Source organism: Arachis hypogaea, chromosome 12 (genome assembly GCF_003086295.3).
Source record: "Arachis hypogaea cultivar Tifrunner chromosome 12, arahy.Tifrunner.gnm2.J5K5, whole genome shotgun sequence".
NCBI lineage: Eukaryota > Viridiplantae > Streptophyta > Magnoliopsida > Fabales > Fabaceae > Arachis > Arachis hypogaea.
Genome location: NC_092047.1, coordinates 26,245,286 through 26,248,783, shown reverse-complemented (window position 1 = coordinate 26,248,783; position 3,498 = coordinate 26,245,286). Strand labels below are relative to the sequence as shown.

Below are 3,498 nucleotides of genomic sequence, written 5' to 3'. Positions count from 1 at the left end.
ATGACATAACAATATCAAATTCAACAAATACAAAACACATTCATCAATTCCAAGAACTAATTAATTAGCTAAAATTAAAAGAAAAAAAGGTTCTTTGAAGAAGGCAAAGAGCGAGGAGAGACTTTACGCTAGCCTAATTCCTAAATCAATAGTTCAAAATTTTTCATAAAGGAAAAAGAGGAGAAGAGGAGTAGATCAACGCTGGAAGAAAAGGAGCAAAGGAGCAAATTAGCACAGAAGCCGTTGTTGGGACCCGTCATTGTTAGAGATGTTGCTGTTGCTGAGAGACCAAGAAAAGTGACACAACAAACAGTGAGCTTGAGAGGCTGAGAGAAGAGATCTGAGAGGTTGAGCGAGAGAGAGAAGGGAGGAAACTGTGCGAACTTGAGAGGCTGCGAGAAAAGAAGCGACAAATGTGAGCTTGAGAGGCTGATCTCAGCAACGACCATCACTGATGTCGCGCCATTGCTGGCTTGCAACCTTGAGAGCAAAAGAGAAGGATAGCCGTAAGAGTGCTGAGTAGGAGAGAGAGAGAGAAGGAGACTTGAGATAGTGATGATGATAGGCAATGAAATTCTGAGAGGAAGGGAAAGGCAGTTGAGAGTGAGAGTGAGAAAGAGGAAGATCCAGGCCTAAAAGGCAGGGAGAAGTTTTGAACCCCTGCATCAAAATGAGGTTGTTTGGAAGAAAATGGATAAATTTGTCCTGTTTTGAAAGCTCTCCCTCCATTTGTGCATCCATAATGGCTAGGTCAGCACAACGGAAGCCACATCAAACTTTTCCATTAGGTCTGACAGACCCATATGAACGGAGGGATATATATATCCAACTTTTAAAGATGTCAGGGACTTAAAAGTATTTTTAGATGGTAAGGAACAAAAATGTCCGTGGGATAAAAGATGCGAGACCTATTTGTCCTTTTCTCAAATTCTTTTTATCATCTCGCACAATGCAAGAAGCTCCTGCCAAAAGAGCTTCTTTCAATGCATATTGCTTAGTGCGAAAAAGCTTTTTTAAGGTTTTTTAAATAATAAATTAAACAATTAACTGCGAGAGTGAGAAGCTTAATTTATCAAATCAATCCGATGAATTCATTCTCTGGTTGTGTGCAAAATATTGATATTTTAATATATTTTTTGGACAAATTTAATTATTTTGTAGAGAAAACGATTAAAAAAATTAATTTTTACTTTCCTATATAAAGAGTTAACTGGTTTAATGAGATTGATAAACCATTATTTTATGGTTTATATTGTATTTAATTGTATGGTTTTATCAAATCTTTACCCACTTATTCATTAAATAAGCATGCATTTATAATTCCTTCCTAAAAATACTTTATGGTTGAAAACTTGCTTCCTAGAGACTTTTAATTTTGTATTTTAATTCTCCTTTATTTCATTCGATGCTGTGATCTGTGTGTTAAGTATTTCAGGGTCTATAGGGCATGAATGACTTGGAGATTGGAAAGGAAGCTTGCAAAAATGGAAGGAACACAAGAAATTAAGGAGATGACCAGCGAGAAGTGACGCGGGCGCATGGCTCACGCGACCGCACGATATAGAGGAAATTGAAATGACGCAGACGCATGGCTCACGCGACCGCGCGGATTGAAAACTGCACCAGTGACGCGAAGGCGTTGACGACGCGCACGCGTGGCAAGGCAAAACGCTGGATGAAGCGAACGCCTAGATGACGCGATCGCGTGACATGTGCGATCTGTAGAATCTACAGAATTCGCTGGGGGCAATTTTGGGCCCTGTTTTGACCCAGTTTTCGGCCTAGAAAAGCAGATTAGAGCCAGGGAACATGCAGATACTAGAGACAACATTCGGTCCACATAATTTTTAGTTTTAGATCTGATTTTACCTCTCCTCTAGGTTTTCTCTCTACACATTCATAGTTCTTAGGATTTGATTTTATTGCTTTTTGGATTGGAACATTGAGAAGAGTTATTACCTCCGTCAAGACTTCGTCGTTCTAGTTTGTTTCCTTACTTGTCACTTACTCTTTCATGTTCCTTATTTACTCAGAATTACTCTTGGATTATTTCTAGAATTTATTTATATAAGAATTATTTTTATTTTAATTGATCCTTTTGATTATTATTTATTATGTCTTTCAGTATTTCTCTTCCTTATTTTGTGAAATTTACATTCATAATGAGCGAGTAGTTCCATAACTTGATTGGGAGATGATTGAAAGGAAACCTTGAGTTGGGTTACTCAAGAGAAAAATTGTAATTGAGTTTATTATTGGATCGCCCTCTAATCATTGACACTAGCCCCTCCCAAGGGAGAGGATTAGGACTTGTGACTAGAAATAGCTTTCCAACTTGCTTGACTTTCCTTTACCTAGTAAAGGATAACTAAGCAGAACAACCTTCACTTATCAATTAATCTCGAGAGTACTCTAACAAGAATAGGGCTTCCAACTAATCTACTCCCAGTCAAGGTTTTTATTTAAAATTACATAAATTCTCTAATTTAGTTTCCTGTTTATCAACTCAAACCATTTTTGAAAACATCTGATTAATAAAATAGCACATCTTTCTGCAACTCGTTGGGAGACGACCTGGGATTCATACTCCCAGTATTTTCAATTTAATTTTAATTTTCTGACAACCCTTCTAAATTGATAAGTGGATTTTCGGTTGGTTAAGAACTGTACTTGCAACGTATCTCTTATAATAATTTCTTAACTCGCCAATTTCCGCCACGTCAATTTTTGGCGCCGTTGCCGGGGAGTTGCAATAGAGTGCTAAGCTATTGATTGGAATTTATTTATTTGCATTGCATTTTATTTTTGCTACTATGAGCTACATGTTTCTTTCGTTAAATAATGCGTTCACTTCCTGATCCAAGCTTTCCAATATTTGATCCTGAGATTGAAAGAACTATCTCATGAATAAGGCAAGCTCGGCGTCGGTTAGTCCTCTCTGAGGATGAATCTGAAACGTCACTTGAGGAAGAAACAAGCTCCCTTTCTGCTGATTCGGTTGATTTACGTGTAGGTGACATGGCAGCTCCTAGGAGAATTACTATCCAAGAGGCTGGAGCCCCTGATTTTACAATGCAACCATTTCAAGCGCATCACCCAGCAGTGTCTACAGACTTTGAAATAAAGACTGCACTGCTCAACTTGATGCCTAAGTTTCATGGCTCACCTGCTCAAGAGCCTATCAAGCACCTGAGGGATTTCCAAGCAGCTTGTTCTACTGTCAGGCGCGATGGTGCAGATGAAACTTCTATTCTGTTGAAAGCTTTCCCGTTCTCTCTTGAGGGAAAGGCAAGATAGTGGTACTACACTCAACCCGCAGCAACCGTTTCTGACTGGGATACGCTTAGAAGAGAATTTTTGGAAAAATTCTTCCCAGCTGAAGTTACTGATAAACTGAGAAAAGATATTTCCATGATTGTTCAGGACAAATCCGAGACTCTCTATGAATACTGGGAGCGCTTCAACAACCTTCTGGAAACATGCCCCCACCATATGATT

The 3,498-nt window shown here is 38.7% G+C and overlaps 1 non-coding gene across 1 annotated transcript; it reads right to left on the bottom strand.

Moving 5' to 3' along the window:
- Positions 1 to 3,390: 3,390 nt before the first annotated feature.
- On the bottom strand, positions 3,391 to 3,498 carry LOC112731397 (small nucleolar RNA R71). The gene has a single exon (XR_003167176.1). It is a non-coding gene; the product is annotated as a small nucleolar RNA R71 (small nucleolar RNA).